The 17,649-nt window shown below is 43.6% G+C and overlaps 2 pseudogenes; both read right to left on the bottom strand.

The window, feature by feature from the left end:
- Positions 1–3,047: 3,047 nt before the first annotated feature.
- LOC110320721 lies at positions 3,048–3,526 on the bottom strand (annotated as a pseudogene).
- Positions 3,527–8,323: 4,797 nt separating this feature from the next.
- LOC115063848 lies at positions 8,324–9,189 on the bottom strand (annotated as a pseudogene).
- Positions 9,190–17,649: the final 8,460 nt, after the last annotated feature.

Genomic DNA, 17,649 nt, shown 5'->3' with positions numbered 1-17,649 from the left:
TCAGACTGACTGCAGTCAGCCCTATACCTGTGGATGTCAGACTGTAGTCAACCCTGTACCTGTGGATGTCAGACTTCAGTGAGCCCTGTACCTGTGGATGTCAGACTGCAGTCAGCCCTGTACCTGTGGATGTCAGACTGCAGTCAGCCCTGTACCCGTGGATGTCAGACTGCAGTCAGCCCTATACCTGTGGATGTCAGACTGTAGTCAGCCCTGTACCTGTGGATGTCAGATTGACTGGAGTCAGCCCTTGTACATGTAGATCATAGGTAAGTAGGTCAAGTACTTGGAACAGGTCAGTCGCTGGAAATCTAAACAATGGCAGCATTCCAAAGCATTGCAAATGCTGAAAAACAGTTTAGAGTGAGCAGAGAGACAGACTAAAAAAAAAATGAAGAAAATCAGATTTCTTATTAGGCATTTCCAATTTTCCCTAAATGGGAAATGGTCATATTGGGTAAAAGACAGAAAATCTGGAATTGAGAAAATGTGTTTTTCCCTCTTTGAGGTTCAAAGGCAGGGCCTTGGAAATGTGAGGTAAGACTTTTATCCCAGAACTGCACCACCTGGAAATTATTATTATTATTTTAAAGAAAGATTTATTTATTTATTCATTCATTCATTTATTTATATACTGTAGCTGTCTTCAGACACACCAGAAGAGGGCATCAGATCCCATTACAGATGGTTGTGAGCCATCATGTGGTTGCTGGGAACTGAACTCAGGACCTCTGGAAGAGCAGTCAGTTCTCTTAACTGCTGCGCTATCTCTCCAGCCCTGGAAATTAGTTTTAAGGTGAGAATTTGACATACTTGCTACTAGAGAGTTGCAGGAGAGGAATCTTGCCACAGAAGTGTGAGAAAACAGGAACGAAATGCTTCAGAAGAGGAAACGGATTTGAGTTTAGAACTTAAGTGGAGAAGATGGGCATTTGGAGGAGAGGTGAGCCTTACCTGAGAGGTGGGCTGGGATGGGCATAGAGGTACACAGAAGTCTGTGAATAAGAGACTGAAACAGTCTTTACTAGGTGGAAGAGCTGAAGAAAGAAGGTCTAGGATAATCTTAGGTAGCCAGCACCCTCACCAGGAGCAGGGTAATTAAAAATGCTCTCGAAGCCAGGGTTGGTAGAATATGCCTGTGTTTACTGGAGAGTTGGGAGGAGGAAGTAGGAGGCTCAGGGGTTTGAGACCTTGTCTCAAAAGCAACAAACAAACAAAACGCCATTTAAAGCTTGTGATAACAAACTTAGGAGAAACCGATTAACGTATTTTTTTCCTCCCACTGGGAAAGGCCAGGTTGCAACTAACCTTACTGCAGGGTAGTTTTGACAGGAAAACAACACAGAGAGAAGGTTCTGCCCCAGCTTGTGAGGTCTGAGGAATTTACTGTGGACAAAGCGGAAGGTGAAGACCGAAGAGTGGAGGTGGGGAGTGGATGAAGCGTGAGGCTTGGTTAGGAAGAGCAGCGGGTGAAAAGGTGAAAAGGTTGGGGAACTGAACAGAGGCTGCAGTGCAGTTGGTGCGGCGTTTACATATGTCATGCATGAAGCCCTGGGGTTAGTCCCCAGCACCACATAGAACTGGGGTTGGCACATTACTATAATCACTACTTAGTAAGGACCGAACCAATGTAGGATGTATAAGACTTGTCTCAAAAATTTAAAAAAAAAAATTAAAGTTAAACACTGTGATGACCATTCCCAGTTGTCAACTTGATTATATCTGTAATGAACTACAGAAAATCCAGAAATGGAGGACTCACCTATGATCCAGATCTTGAGGCTGGAAGACACAGGCTTTTTGTTGTTGTTGTTTGTTTGTTTGTTTGTTTGTTTTTGGTTTTTCGAGACAGGGTCTCTCTGTATAGCCCTGGCTGTCCTGGAACTTACTTTGTAGACCAGGCTGGCCTCGAACTCAGAAATCCGCCTGCCTCTGCCTCCTGAGTGCTGGGATTAAAGGTATAGTGGCCATAAAAAGCTTAGGCCCAGGCAAGGTGGCACACACCTTTAATCCCAGGAGACAGAGGCAAACAGATCTCTGAGTTCAAGGCCAGCCTGAGACAGAGCAAGTTCCAAGGAAAGAACAATTTAGGTCCAGGTGTGGTGGTAGACACCTCTAATCTGGGCCATGCCTTCTGCTGGAGGCCTGCTAAGGGCAATGGAAGAAGGAAGGCTTCCTTCTTTGCTTGCCTTTACACATCTGTTGGAATCTACTTCTTCAGGAATCCAGTTTATACAGAATTCCCGCTGTTTATACAGAAGTCCCACCCAGTCTTGTGGGACTGAGCAACTACTACATTCTTGGAGTTCCCATCCTCAAATGACCATTGTTGGGTTAATCAGACCACACTGTGTAAGTCATTCTAATTAGTCCTCTTAATATAGAGAGACATTCCAAAAGTTCTATGACTCTAGAGAACCCTGACTAATACAAATACTTGAAGCCTTACAGTGAATTATCCAGAGCCACTGGATCTGAGTGGGATGGCTGAAGTCAATACTTGGTGGGTTTTAGGGCATGACCGTGGGAATGGAGGATAAGCAGCCCCTACCCAACCCTGAGTGATGGGGATGCCAAATAATCAGCTAAGAGCTCAGATCTTAAAAGAGAGTTGATGATGCCAGCCTGGGAGAAGCTGGAGTTCTTCTACCTGCCCCTCCAGACCTCTGGGTCTTGTTATCTGAAACCTGGGGTGCTAAAATCAACAAGCTGCCTTGCTCTGGTACTGTTCAGATGTGGCCAGTGGGGATCTATCTGCTAGACTCTAGCAGCCAGAGGGAAGACTATGTTCCTTGTAGCCAAGATCTCCGTTCCCTTCCATGGTTGTTCCTATGTGTAGCTCTCCTAAGTCTTAGCTCTCCCCTCTGGGCCGAGAGGACCAGGACCACGATCACCTTGGTTACTGCACATACGAGTTCTTGTGTTTTTGCTACCCCATCCATGTCTTTGCTAGTGGTCCTTTGTTTGTTTTCATTGTTCTTGATGCTTTTTTTTTTTTTTTTAAGGAAAACACTCTGCAGTCTGGGTCCTTTATTTCTTTTTGTACATTAGGCCATGAATTCATACGGAATGGGCTCCAGCAGCTCTGGCTCTTTTCTGTTAGTCCTCACAAAGTGTGCTTCTCTGGGTGGCGCAGGCTGGCGCTTCAGCTGAACCCAGGTGCCCTTCTCTTTGGCTTCTTTCTTCTGATCGTTCTCCTTCACCCGCTTCAGGAAGCTGTCTCTTCTCTTTGAGTGCTTGATGAGCTCAATCCGCACATTGATCCTCTTGGCCAGAATTTTGTCCTTAACTTGCTTGTTTACAATGATGCCCACGGCGTGCTGGGTGACATTGTAGACTCTTCCGGTTTTGCCATGGTAGCACTTATGGGGCATTCCTTTTTGAACAGTGCCCATTCCCTTGATGTCTACAATATCACCCTTCTTGTAGATTCTCATGTATGTGCCAAAAGAACAACGCCATGTTTCCTAAAAGGCCTGGAGAACATGTACCGGGTGCCTTGCTGCTTTCCCTTTGTGTTTGTCATGTTGGCGAGTTACTGGAAGATGGCTGCCGCGGCCGGATGCTTTTTTTTTAAAGACAGGGTGTCTCTGTGTGGTTCCGGTTCTCCTGGAACTTGTTCTGTAGACCAGGCTGGCCTTGAAATCAGAGATCTGCCTGCCTCTGCCTTCCACGTGCTGGGATTAAAGGTGTGTGCCACCACTGCCTGGCAGCAGTCCTTTTCTTTAAGCCTAATCCTTAGTGAATCTAATAGGAGCATATCATTGATACGTGGGGTTAGTACAGCAAGAGGATAAGAATTTCAAATGAATCAGAGTTTTCTAAAGGAGGAGAAAAGGTTTGGAAGCTGCCATAGAGAGCAAGAGGCTTGTCTTCCCCAGAGTCATGGTTTCTATTTGAGGGACAAACCAAGAAAATATGGAGAGCAAGACCTTGGCTTAAGCAGTGAAGGGGAAAAGATGTTCTAAGACAATAAATTCACACGTTAGGTATCAAGAAAAGCAAGGGGATCGGGGGAAAGTTTTAGAGGGTCAGAAATGAGGGTTGAATCAGACTGGGAGTGGTTAAAAATGTTGTGGCGATAAGGTCAGTGGTACAGATCTGATCACCCGTACCTTTGGGAGGTTGAAATCACTGGGAGTCTGGGCAGGCTCACTTCTTTAGTCCAAATCTACTGGCACCTCTTATATGGTGTTCATGCGACTAGGCACCAGGGATACTGCAATAATGCAGTAACAGTTGACACCCAAGCAGTGACTTAATAATAAGCTGGAGTATATAGATCACCAACTGCTTGGCAGGGTCTCCTAGATAAAAGCCCCATCCCTTGGGCCGTCAGGGGGTGGGGCCTTGTAGAGTCCTGGGCAGTAGAGTCCATCTCACTAGAGCAGCATTGGTCCTAGTAAAGAATGTAAAGTATGAACAAGAAGACCGAAGTGTCCCTGTAAGATCCAAGAAGAAAGACCACCTCGCTCAACTTTTTGCCTACCCATGACCCTATGACAAGGTAGGACTGATTATCTGGGTTAGAGACACAACTGGGTCTGCCTGACCACTAGGACTAGCAGTTGTAATTCTTACCATTAAAGGCCTTCAGAAAGTTAGTGATAGAAATTGTCCCAGCACAACCCAAGTCCTCCCACAGACAAGACTTTTTCCTAGTTATACACACTAACGTCTGTTTGAGTCCTAACTGTTTGCCTATGACTCCTTGAATGTGAACCCTTGAATACAAGGGCAACTGTGAAATAAATGCTTATAACGATTGTTTCTTGCTTCTTGTATGCCAAGCAGTTAGAACATGCCTTAGCTGGGCGTGGTGGCGCATGCCTTTAATCCCAGCAATCGGGAGGCAGAGGCAGGCGGATTTCTGAGTTCGAGGCCAGCCTGGTCTAGAAAGTGAGTACCAGGACAGCCAGGGCTATACAGAGAAACCCTGTCTCAAAAAACCAATAAAAGGGCTGGTGAGATGGCTCAGTGGGTAAGAGCACTCGACTGCTCTTCTGAAGGTTCGGAGTTCAAATCCCAGCAACCACATGGTGGCTCATAACCATCTGTAACAAGATCTGACGCCCTCTTCTGGAGTGTCTGTAGACAGCTACAGTGTACTTACATATAATAAATAAATAAATTAAAAAAAAAAAGAACATGCCTTGTCTACGTCTCATAAAAGATATTATGAGATAGATACCATTAGGGTCTTCCTTTTATGAGTGAGAACACTGAGCTACAGAAAGGTCAGGCCATTTTCTCTGAGTTACAGAGCCAAGAGTCCATAGAGTCAGGGTTAAATCTTCCTCAGTCTAGTTCTATGTTCTCTGTGCTTTTTTTTTTAATCATCTATGGTATCACTAAAACTGTTACAGTTTATGTAAGCTGTTATGCTATAAATTAAGCAAAGCAAGATAGAAATATGCTATTACTTACTATATGTGACTTTTCATTTATAAAGTTTAAAAAGAATAGACTTTTTTTTGGAGACAGGATCTCATATAGCCCAGATAGGCCTCAAACTTAAACTATATAGCTGAGGATGACCTTGAATTTCTGATCTTCTTGCCTTCACCTACCAAGTTCTGGGGTTATGGCTGTGTGAAAGGGGATCAGACTCAGGGCCTGCTATCTTGCCTTCTACTAACTGAGCTACAGCCTAAGCCCAGAAAAAAGGTTTGTCTGGTTGCTTGTTTGTTTTTGTTCTTTTAAACATTTAACATTTCAGTAAAGAATTACTTTTTCGGGCTGGTGAGATGGCTCAGTTGGTAAGAGCACCCAACTGTTCTTCAGAAGGTCCAGAGTTCAAATCCCAGCAACCACATGGTGGCTCACAACCATCTGTAACAAGATCTGACTCCCTCTTCTGGAGTGTCTGAAGACAGCTACAGTGTACTTANATATAATAAATAAATAAATCTTAAAAAAAAAAGTATAAGAATTACTTTTTCAAGCTAGGCATCATAGTATATATACATCCTGCCACTCAGGAGGCTGAGGCAGGAGGATCATCATGAGTTAGAGAATGTCTTGTGCTCCAGAGTGAGACTCTCTCAAAACAACAAACATGTCCAACCGAGGTGTAATAGGTAGCACAAACCTATCATCTCAGCACGTGGGAGTTGGAAGGAGGAAGATCAAAGGTTCGAGATTATCCTGGTCTACTTTAGACCCCGTTTTAAACCTACCACCTCCACCAACAACCACAAAACACACAAATACATTTCTAGGCTATCATGGGAAATAAACCACAACATTTTAAAAGTGATAATCACAAAAATGACTTTAACTTTCAACACTATCAAATTTATAGGTTTTGATTAATAAATACAGTAAAAAGAAAGTTTTCTTCACTAAACACTCCTTATCTTTGAAATTCATTGAACTAATTTTCTTACCTTCCCAATCCTCCTCCATTCAGAAAACCTCTCCTGCCATCACCCCTAGTCCCTTCCCCTTCCTCATGCATGCTGCCCCCCAAATCCTCCTCCTTTAAAAAATAAATTCCTTTCGGTTGCTTCAGAGCCTTTTGTCATTGACAGGAACACACATTTCATCTTCATTTCTATTTCACTAATTATTTACTTTTAATGCAAATCTCTTTAATGCAAAGAAAAGCCGCAGTGGTCTTCCGGTGAAATCTGCGTGTCTGTGTACTCCGAGATACTAAACACAGCATCCCTCCCCTGACTCTCCTGCAGCTGTCTCATGAATGTGAGTAATATCAATATTCCATTCTGTAAGTGAGGAGATGGACACTTTACCGTGCTAAATGAGTACTGCTGGTGCCTTGATTTGATTTCCTGTTGTCTGTTTTGTGGCCATCTAGTGGCTTCAGAATATAGTGATAAGTGGGGAAGGAACTTAATGCAGCAAATATTTTCCAGAAAAGAAAAAGGGATCAGAAAAATGGAATTTTCAGAGGCGCTGCTTAAAGGTCAGTGTCATTTCCTCTTGGAACTTTTGTGTAAATAATGCTTATACTTAACAACACGACTAAATAGAGCTTACGGCTTTGAGAGTGTGTGTGTGCATGTGCGCATGTGTGCACACATGCTGTACTTCCCATGTTGCACACTTGTGGAGGCCAGAAGGCGCTGTTGGGTACCCTCTTCATCATACTCAGTCATCCTCCTCCAGGCGAGCCTCTCCCTGAACCTGTGTGGAGCTCACAGGCCGAGAGTCAGCAAAGGCCCAGTGACCCACTGTGCCTCTGCCTCCTACAGTACTGGGTTACAGGCCCGTGGCACAATGCCTGCCTTGTTACGTGGGTGCTGGGATCTGAACTCAGGTCTTTGTCTTTTCAGCCACTTACCCTCTAGAGTTAATGTGCTTGCACTTCAGCGTGACTGTAGCACACTTAATATGCTGTTCAGCATGTAGCAACATTAGGTGCCCTGTCCATTTTGAAGCCATTCTCTTTTACTACATGAAAATTTAATGGGAAAGTTGATGGGCTTGTTAACTTGCCAACAGTTAAAAACTATAAAACTTGGATTGCAACTCCTTTCTGACATGAAGATTGCCTCCTCCTAGATGCCAATACTCAGGTGGACTCAGCGGATCCTTTTCCCTTTGAGTTGAACCTCAGAAATGAACCTAGGAAAGCAGTTTAGCAGTTCGGTTTTAACTAACATCTTGGAAAAAGCCCAATTTTCCTCTCCACCAGTTTTATCCTCTCCTCTCCTTAATCTTTACCCAGCAACTATCAGCTCTGCCCTTACTCTTGGCCAGTAAACCGATCTCAAATCTTCCTCATTAAAAAAGAAAAGGCCAAATCACTAATGCCCTCCCTCAGCCAGTCTGGCTCAGCTTGGCTTCTGTCACCTGCATGCCCAACCACTTAGCAGTGGCACCGCTGTCTTTACCCACAGCATCTCTCCATTTGGTAGTGTTTTCTACTCCCGAGGCTACTTCTGTGCAGTCAGACTATGTCCCAAAGTGGAAGACGAGCACAGAGCAAAGCTGTGTATCAGGTGTTGAGATGCAAGTCAGCCTGCACAAAAGGTCTCCTGTAAGTGGCTGGTTGACAGATACAAGGTCTCATTGTATGTATATTCCTGTCCGGTGAGGTCACCGTCCTTCGGCCTCAGCCTACTGAGAGTGTAGGCAGTCACCACTCCTCTTGGCCTTTCTAGAGGAGCTAATGAAGCAACTTAAGAGACAGACCTTCCCGGTGAAGGGCTCAGAGACATTCCCTCTCCCGGCTTGCATTTCTTCCTAAACTTTTCAGTCTGGTGGGCGAATCTCTTTTCTTCAAAAGTCTTCAACCGTTTCCCACCAAAGGGTTTCATCTTCTGCATATTTCATTTCGTAATGACTCAGACGCGGCCTAAATGAACATTCCAACATCATCTGGGTAAATATTGATGGTTGGGAGTTCCAGAGGGAAACGGGATGGAGTCCTGTGAATAAGGTTAAAGGCGAATCTCCTACAGTCCTGCTCTACTGTGACATAGATGCACATTGTAATAAGAACTTGCTTTCTGCAAAAAACGAAATCTACTCATTTCTCTACAAAATATTTTCAACTTGACAGTGGCCACTTAACCCAGTTTAGAGTTCTTTGGCCTTTGTTCATTTGTTTGTTTGTTTGTTTTTTCCTGATTGGCAATTTGAGCCATAGATTTTTGGACCCAAGATGTTGCCTCCCTAGTGGCAGCGAATCTTGTCCTAACTCATTGTAGTTGGTCTTGATAGCTTCCACCAGCTTAACCAGAGAGACTTTTTCTTCCAAGTTAACCCGTGTGAAATCAACAGTGATGTATATCTTGCTGTGGACAAGCCAACCCAGCTTGGTCTACATCTTGATGATGTAGTAGAGGACCCCCATCTTACAACACAGGATAGGCAGGAAGAACACCAGCTCAATTAGGTCTACTATGTGGGCCACCACCACTAGCTGCCCCTTCTTGTTCTCTACCAAGGTGATGGTGACTGTATTGACCCCCTGCTCAAAGGACAGGCGGTCTCTTTGTTGAGATGGCCCCTTGCCAGCAGCTTTCTTCTCAGCTCAGGCCAGCAGCCTTTGCCTCTTTTGCTTAGTCTCTGGCCTGTAGCTGTGGGCAAGGCTGAGCAGCTGGGTTGCTCTTTGCTGGCCCAGGGCCCAGGTGAACTGGCAGGAGGTACTTTGAGCCACTTATAGAGGATGGTCCTTTGATGCTGTAGCTCAAGGAGCTGGGCCACTTGACAAAGCATGTGAGTCTCTTCGGGGCTGAATGTCCTGTCCTGTCCAGTGCTGGAGTTCTTAGGCTTTTTCTCAAATAGAGGACTCACCACCTCTTCAGCTCCCTGTTTCTTTATGATGCTGGGGGCCAGGACCTCCTGCTTCCTCTTGGCCTTCTTCTCTTAGGGCTTTTTGCTTGGCTGGAATAGAGCTTTTATTTGGGGCTTTTCGTGGAAGAACAAGAGATTCCTGCTTTTTTTTTTTTCCACTTTAAACCAACAATAACAAAACGAATGCTTTTATTAGTTCTTGAGAGCTTCACACAAGGTGTTTTGGTCACACCCCCTTTAGCTGCTTCTCCCAGATTTGCCCATTTTCCTTAATCACCCTGGTTTCTGCCCTTTTGCCACTTTGAAAAATGAAAACAACATGAACTTTAACCAGAATTGGGCGCCACGTGTCTTCCGTTAGGTTGTTTGAAGAGCAGGTAGCCAGGAATCCAGTAGAGCCTGCCTGACCTTGATAAGTCTTATTGTTGCTGACCTGCAACCTTGTATCCAAAGTTGTTCATTGTTACACCATCCCTACTTGGGTATCACTTTTCCCTAGACCTGAGATTAAGGCATTTCTGGTCTTTGTTGATTTCTACACTCCACCCGAATCCTCCTGATTCTCCAGGAAATGAGCCATTTATCTTGTGAAGAAATGGTAGGTGACCTGTGAGAATTTGGGTGGGAGCATCACCTCTGGAGGCCCCAGAGTCTTATACAACCACCACCTCCAAGAGAAATGTGGCAATTTAAATATTCTCTTCATGGGAAAGCGGCAGTGGGGATATAGGCAATAGAGGGTTATTAATTTATTTTTATGACAAATGAACATGGCTTGGGACATTGTTGTTCATCTGGGTTCTAGCTTTTCCTCCTGTGAGATGAATTTAATACATTCTAGTTAAGGGAGTTTGGGCAAGAAGATGGAATGGAGCAATGTTCTTTTGGGGGCAGATCCAGTTAAGTAGACCAGTGAACTTTGTTCACAACCTCTCCCAGTGATAAGAGGAGGGGAATAGGGAAGGCCAGAGAAGCACTGAGTCCGGAATAGCCTCTTAGTTCTCTTAGCATGCCCAAGGGATAGTCTTTGGGATGGAATAAAAAAAAAAAAAAAAAAAAAAAAAAACAAAACAAAAAAAACAAAAAAAAAAAAAAAAAAAAAAAAAAAAAAAAACCACGCAAAATAAAATACTTAAAACTACTGTGTTTTAAAGTATGAAAGTTTATTTCTCAATTTTGTTTTAAGATCAAGTTTTTATTTTGATTGATTCTATTCCTATTCAGGACTGAATAATTTTCTTTCCGTTTGTAAGTTCTCATTTTATTAGTGTGCTGGTTAATTTTATGTCAACTTGACAAAAGCTAGAGTTATCTGAAAGGAGGGAACCACAGGCCTCAATAAGATCTGGCTGTGTCCTAGTTAGGGTTTCTATTGCTGTGATGAAATGCCATGACCAAAGCCACTTGGAAAGGAAATGGCCTATTAGGTTTATGCTTCCTTATCACTGTTCATCGCTGATCAAAGGCCAGGACAGGAATTCAAACAGAGCAGAAACCTGGAGGCAGGTTCTGATTCGAGGCCATGGAGGGATGCTGCTTACTGGCTTGCTTCCCCTGGCTTGCTCAGCCTGCTTTCTTTTTTGTTTTGTTTTGTTTTGTTTTTTGAGACAGGGTTTCTCTGTGTAGCCCTGGCTGTCCTGGAACTCATTCTGTAGACCAGGCTGGCCTCGAACTCAGAAATCCACCTTCCTCTGCCTCCCGAGTGCTGGGATTAAAGGCGTGTGCCACCATGCCCGGCTAACAAATTCTTTACTTTCCAAGTTGCGTTGGTTACGGTATTTCTGTCATACCAATGGTAACCCTAACTAAGACCATAAGTAATCTTATCTGTGTATACAGAAAAGGCTGCACACTCCCAGAAGTACTTGAGCTAGCTACGGGGAGGAGATCAGGCCCACAGACAGTCTCCCTTGGAGAGAAAGGTGAAATATGTGAAGGAAGAATTCACTTAAATATTGGTTGATCTGAGAGATGGGCTGGATCTCTTTGTTAGCCTTTAATTTATGAGAACTTTGTGGGAGTGTGCATTTGTTTACTCAAAACCCTACACTCTCCATCAAGACAGTTACTGAATGTAAATACCCCAGCAGGATTCTCTTTTATGTTCTACATCATACTGTAGATACTGGAATGCTTTGCCTAGAATTACCAAAGGAGAGACCTCAACTATGACATGTTCCAAACTGAGATTATTTTCTTTCTCCAAAAATGTATACCTCTCCAGTGGCAGATTGCAATAAGTGGTCACAAACTCTGTCCATCCATCTTCATATTTTCCTTTGCAAATGGCTTTTTAAAATTTATTTATATTTTTGCCTAACAAGAAATGGAATTCAGGTTTCCACCTCCTTAAAGGTAGGTTGCCCAGGTTCCCAGGACTGGGCAAAGCAGCAAAAGCAATGGTATAGAAATTCTGGGCTAGACCTTCAGGGTCTTTGTTCCCATTCTCTTGAAAAGCTCCTGCTGTCATGGAAAGAAACCTGGGCAAGCCTCTGCAGGATGGGAGGTGATGCCTAACTGATTGGAGAAAGATGCTCAACTGAACCCAGCAGCAGCTACCAGAGGGGCCAGCAGCAGAAGCTGCCTGACCGGTGGATCCCTTGCTCTACAACTATTAAGAACTTCAAGGGTTGAAGAGATGGCTCAGCGGTTAAGAGCAATGATTGCTCTTTCTGAGTTCAATTCCCAGCAACCACATGGTGACTCACAACCGTCTGCAATAGGATCTGATGCCCTCTTCTGGTGTATCTGAAGACAACAATAGTGTACTCATCTAAATAAAATAAATAAATCTTAGAAAAACAAAACAAAACCAACCAACCAACCAACAACAACAAAAAAAAAAACAACCCTTCAAGATGGTGAGGGCAAAATAAAGCAAGCATCGGCTTTTCAGGGAAGGACCCGAAGCATCTGTAGGAACTGGTTCTGATCACCTGAAAGACCATCTTGGACCATCAAGTCCCCAGTGAGTTTGGAGCTAACTGTCAATGTATGGTTGAGTCCATTTGAAGACAGGAAAAATCTCCAAGTCCAGCCCATTACAGACTCACAGCATTGGTAGTTTTTGAAGCCACTAAGTTTATGATAGCTTAACAGGCAGCAATAAACAATAAATATATACTCCTTTGTCTCCTATCAAGGCTTATTAAAGCCTTAGTGGTTCAGCTTTACCACATGTGACTTCATCTGAGGACTGGGGAATGCTTTGCATAGTCATATGTTCTCTTTCTACCCAGGTGCATGGACTATGACCAAGTGTGTGACTTGGATCACATGTAAACACGTTTTTCTTTGATTTTGAGATAAGGCCTTGGTATATAGGCCTTGAACTTGAGATCCTCTTGCCTCAGCTTCCAGAGTGTTGCAATAACAAGTGTATACCATTGGGGAATATCTCTTCCCCAATGGCATCTTTGTGCTGGTGTTTCCTCATCTGCAAAGTAGGTATAACCTTTTTAGAAAATGTAGGTCTGTGAAACTTGCATGTTATGACACCTGAACAGTACTTGGCCAATGCTTTGCTGAATAAGTGTGATAACAATGCTGTGTGCAGCCACACTGTTCATAAAGTTTGGGCTGAACCTTGCAGCAGAACCATGGAAGAATTCTGTGCCCAGAGAGGTGGAAACGGATATGGTCCTGCATACTGCAAAGGAGTGAGAGGTAGCCACGAGCCCTGGAGGCAGTCAGACTTCTCTTCCTCTGTATCTCAGATCCTCTGCAGGCTGCTGCTTCCAGTATTGGCTTTATCACTGCAAAGTGAGAAGAACAAAGAGAAGTCTACGTAGTGCCATTGGGAGAGCTGAATTGAGAGAGAAGAATAAATGAAGGCCCGGAGCATAGAATATGCCTACCATATGATAGTTAAAGCAGGAATGTTGGTCAGAAGTGCAAGCCAAGGCCATTCAGAGAAAAGTGACCAAATTTGCTTAGTATTGGTCACAGTATCCAGATATCTTGAGATGTATGCTTGCTAAACCTCCCAGCAAACCAAAGCAGCAAGCAGCAGCTGCTTGAACAGTGACTTTGGTTAAAAAGAAAGAGACCAAGCAATCCCACTTTATCTGCTCCCTAGTCCCCAGGAGCCCCTTCCATCTTCATCTTCAGAATACTCCCCCCTTTCATTCCTTACCCTTTTTTTTTTTTAAAGATTTATTTATTTATTATATGTAAGTACACTGTAGCTGTCTTCAGACATTCCAGAAGAGGGAGTCAGATCTTGTTATGGATGGTTATTAGCCACCATGTGGTTGCTGGGATTTGAACTCCGGACCTTTGGAAGAGCAGTAGGGTGCTCTTACCCACTGAGCCATCTCACCAGCCCCTCATTCCTTACTCAAAACAAAACAAAACAAAACAAGCCACGTGTCCATCCTTTCCCCCCTTGGGAGTATAGCAGTAGTCCCATGGAGATGCTGATTAACAGAAGAGTCATCCGATGAACCAGCAATCTCATCAGACCTAGAACTTGAGAAAAGTCACTGAAGGCTTCCTGGGGAAAGTCATGTTTCTGTGGGACATAAAACACACATGAGTGGCATTGACTGAGCTGGTGGGGGGGGTGAGGAAGAGGAGGAGGTGGTGGTGAATGTTCTTAATGAGAGAGAAAGCTAAGGCTCCCAAAGCAACACCCACATTTGAGTAGAAGGAAGAGGAAATTTGGAACGTAGGGATTTTACAGTTACTAGATATTGATAAAAAGTGAGTTAAGGCAGACGTGGTTAAGAAAGGAGGCCTAATGGAGGTAATTTGTTTATCCAATTAAGAAATTTGACCTTTATCCTGCGGGCAATCAGTGGGAGGCCATTTAGTATTTAAACAGAGGAGTGACATTTAGAAATAGCATCCTCTGACTACATTGTGAGTAAGAGAGGGCAGACAGAAGGCTTGCCACCTGTTCTTGGTAAATAAAGTTTTATTGGCAACCATACACATTCAATTATATTGTCTTTTAGGTCTTAGATGTCCATCTGAGTAACTGACCATCTGGCCCACGAACCCTGAGCTAATACTATCTGGTCCTTTTAAGAATATTTGTTGAGGTACTGTTAGTGTAACTTGGAGGAAAATAATGATAAATAGATAGTTAGCTTTGGAAAGTGAACAGAAGGAATTCTGTAAAGGGGGATCTGAGGAATTAATCATACAGCTCTTATAAAACTCTTAAAACACTGAATTTTCCAGATATCCGATTTTAGCTTTACCTTGGTGACACCTCTCCTACAAGATGAGTGCAAAGGAACCAAGGTCACAACTGCAAACAGCTAAGGGATAAGTGTGTGTGCTGTAAATGAGAGAGAAGGCCGGGGCCAAGCATGGTGGTTCATGTCTTAAATCTCAGCACTTCAGAATTCGAGGGCAGCCTGGTCTACCCAGTGAGTTCTGGGCTAGAGCTACACAGTGAGACCCTGTTTAAAGAAGAATAGGTGGGAACTGGGGAGGAAACAAGCAAACAAAGTAAATTGTAGACTCCTTACAAAAGGAGAGCGTTACTTTAACTGTGCATGAGTGTATGTGTGTGTGTACATGTGTGAGTGTGTACAACAATCAATTCAGCTTGAGACATACAGTAGATTGCATTGTATTTGGTCAACTGAGCCCTTAACATCACGACATTCCTTTTCTTTTCTTTTTTTCTTTTTTTTTTTGGTTTTTCGAGACAGGGTTTCTCGGTATAGCCCTGGCTGTCCTGGAACTCACTCTGTAGACCAGGCTGGCCTCAAACTCAGAAACCCGCCTGCCTCTGCCTCCCAAGACATCACGACATTCCTAATATCTGCTTTGTGGTTCTGAAGCTTTGACTCTGATGCAGGTTGACCCACAGTGGCTGAGCAAGTCAAACCTCGCACTGGTTTCATTTTTAAACGACATTAAGTAAAACACCACCAGTGGATGTATTTAATATGTCCTTCCTTCAAGACTAAAGCTGGGTCTTGGTATTATGTATATCACAATAGTAACATCAATAAACAAGTTAGTACAACCCCATCATTTATTGAATTACAGCATCGGACACTAACCTCAGTTCTTCAGTTCCTATAATAAACCTAATTATTACAGTCCTGTGTAGCCGAGGAGACTGACTTGAAGGTTCTCTTTTCTAAGGTCATCAGCATGTCAGTTTGTCACCTAAGCCTTGCTGTCTCATAGCAGGGGCCCTGCCTCCTCTTTCTCAGGCTTTGATCTCCTCCTTCTGTTGCTTAAAACTTTCCAAGGTCTTCTCCTCCCGAGCAGAGTCTACATAATTTAACATGGCATAATTTATTTTTCATAATCTCTCAGGGCTTGAGTGGCCTTGGCTTCTGCTGCTGATTCTGTAAGTGTATGTTGTATATTCCTAGTTCTGGGGGGCTCTTGGGGACATGCTTCGTGCTTCTGTGGATTGACATATTCCTCCTCTTTCTGGAGACTCCTTTCTTCACATCTGCCTGGCCTTTGGGCTAAAAATCCAAGTTCTAGCTATTCTCTCCTCTGAGATCTAGCTTTCCAGTGTTTTGATCCTCCCATTGGGAAGTGGATATGTTTCATCAGAAATGGTTACACGGAAAGATTTGGGGCTCTCCTACCCACTGCTTAATCTCTGGAACTGTTGCTTGGCTTCTGTAAGCCATATTGGCTGTTTTGTTGTCGTTTTGGCTTTTCATCTATAAAATAGGGTAATATGATGCCTTACTGTTGCTAGACACATTGAGGTACTCAGAATAAACAGTCATTATTCAGCTCCTGTGCAATTAAGACTCACATGTGGTATTCTAGCACAATAACTTTGAGCATGCGGTACTTCCTCAGTGATGCTCTGGTCATCGTTTTAGGTTCAACACCAACTATTCTGTGATTTCTCTTAGCTTTCGCACGTGCATGTACGCACTTGCAATGTGTAGGGCTGGATGCTTGTGGGACACGGGTTTGCCCTGAAGTGCTCTAAGAGCCTTCCTCAGTCTTTTCTACACCTTATTTTTCGAGGCCACGTGTCTGAGTTGCACTCACAGCTTGTCGATAGAACTAGTTCTAAGCCGCTGGCTTGCTGTGGGGCTACTTCTCTGTATCTTCAGGGCAGTCTGCCATGCTCATCTTTGCGTTTACATAGGCTCAGGAGATCCAAATTCCAGTCTCCATGCGGTCTCCATGCTTGAGACCCACTGCCTGTCTCCTTTCTCTTTCACAGTAACAGCTTCACTCATGGTAGCCAAGTGCTCCTCTCCCAACTCTTTTGACTTTTTTGAGACTGGATCTCACAAGGTTACCCAGGAAAACAGTCTTGAACTTACTCTATAGTACAGCCTAGAAATGGCGATTCTTCTGTTTCAGTCTCCCAAACAGATGGGAGACCGTATTATCAGGCCTGGCTTTCTTTCCAAAATGGTTGGTGCTCCTTGATTCAATTTAATTCCCACAGTAGCGCCATCAGGTCCTGTCTACATGAAGTCTATTTTTAAAATTTATTCAAGATCATCTCGTTATTTTTCAGATAAAGTAACCGAGGTTGAGGGTAATGACGTAGAATACTTCAAGTCACGTGACTAGTAGAAAAATGTAAAAACTGGCATTGTTGTACCAGTTAAAGTCAGAGGGCAACTTGCAGGAGGTGCTGGAGGTAGGTCTGAGCATTTCCTGCCTGCAGTGATCTGACAGGCAAAGTGGCCCTGAGTTCAATTCCCAGCACTTGGTAGGTGGAGGCAGGTGGATCTTGAGTTCAAGGTCTTAGCCATTCTGACTGGTGTGAGGTAGAATCTCAGGGTTGTTTTGATTTGCATTTCCCTGATAACTAAGGATGTTGAACATTTCTTTTTTAGGTGCTTCCCAGCCATTCAGTATTCCTCAGTTGAGAATTCTCTGTTTAGCTCTGTACTCCAATTTTTAATAGGGTTATTTGTTTCTCTGGAGTCTAACTTCTTGAGTTCTTTGTATATATTGGACATTAGCCCTCTATCAGATTTAGGATTGGTAAAGATCTTTTCCCAATCTGTTGGTGGCCTTTTTGTCTTATCGACAGTGTCCTTTGCCTTACAGAAGCTTTTCAATTTTATGAGGTCCCATTTGTTGATTCTTGAACTTACAGCACAAGCCATTGGTGTTTTGCTCGGGAATTTTTCCCCTGTGCCCATATCTTCGAGGCTTTCCCCCACTTTCAACTCTATTAGTTTCAGTGTATGTGGTTTTATATGGAGGTCCTTGATCCACTTGGACTTGAGCTTTGTACAAGGAGATAAGATCGGATTGATTCACATTCTTCTATATGCTAATCGCCAGTTGAGCCAGCAACATTTGTTGAAAATACTGTCTTTTTTCCACTGGATAGTTTTAGCTCCTTTGTCAAAGATCAAGTGACCATAGGTATGTGGTTTCATTTCTGGGTCTTCAATTCTATTCCATTGATCT

This window comes from Mus pahari, chromosome 4 (genome assembly GCF_900095145.1).
Source record: "Mus pahari chromosome 4, PAHARI_EIJ_v1.1, whole genome shotgun sequence".
Lineage (NCBI taxonomy): Eukaryota > Metazoa > Chordata > Mammalia > Rodentia > Muridae > Mus > Mus pahari.
This window is presented reverse-complemented; position numbering and strand designations above follow the sequence as displayed.